The sequence below is a fragment of the Thunnus thynnus genome, chromosome 14, assembly GCF_963924715.1.
Source record: "Thunnus thynnus chromosome 14, fThuThy2.1, whole genome shotgun sequence".
Lineage (NCBI taxonomy): Eukaryota > Metazoa > Chordata > Actinopteri > Scombriformes > Scombridae > Thunnus > Thunnus thynnus.
The window spans coordinates 30,914,969-30,915,882 of NC_089530.1; positions in this window are offsets into that span (position 1 = coordinate 30,914,969).

Below are 914 nucleotides of genomic sequence, written 5' to 3' on the forward strand. Positions count from 1 at the left end.
TTTGCCACCAATTTTGATGTAGCGACTAATTTTAACCTATTTTATGAGAGTCACTAGAGCTGCAACAATTAATCGATTAATTGCCAACTATTAATTCAATTCACAAAACAAGACATTTGAGGACTTAATTTTGGGCTTTGGGAAAGACTGATCAACATTTTCAGCTAATCAATTAATCAGGAAAATAATCAACAGATTAATCGATAATGAAAATAGTTGTTAGTTACAGCTCTTAAAGTAACTTTGTGGTGTGACCGCTGCTTAATAGTGCTGAAAATAGTCCTAAATGGAGGAAGCTATTGTAGCTTATTAGCTGTGTTGCTAACATCCAGTTTTATTGAAGCTGACAGACTAAAAACTGTTCAGAGACTGTTCACACACAGTTAGCAGACAGGAGGACATGATGCTGATATGTCTGTTCAACATTGACCTGTTGGTGACCAAGCTAACATATTGTGACTGACTACCATGTTTCCCTAGCATGGTTAGCTCACCAGCTGCAGTTCACCAACTAGCCCGAAGAATAATCACATCTTCATCAAGCTTCAATAACCAAATATTTCACAAAGATGAATTTCTGATGTGACCGGTCCTTTAGAAAATTCTTGAACCTGATGAAAACATGAGCTTCAGACATTATGAGGACACTTCTAACAGAGTTTCTTTGAACGAATGAACACACGCGTTTAGCTAATGTACTAGAAATGATGTATATACTGTATTTATAACATTTTCCAAATCCGCTGTTAGATTGATTTTCTTCAAGGGAACAGTTTCATATTTTGGGAACTCTTCTTATTCTCTGTCTGACGGAGAGTTAGATGTTCAGATTGATGAATATGAAGCTGAAGCCAGTTAGCTTAGCTTAGTATCATAGGATAATTGATGAGTTGAGAGAAATAATCTTCAGAGAC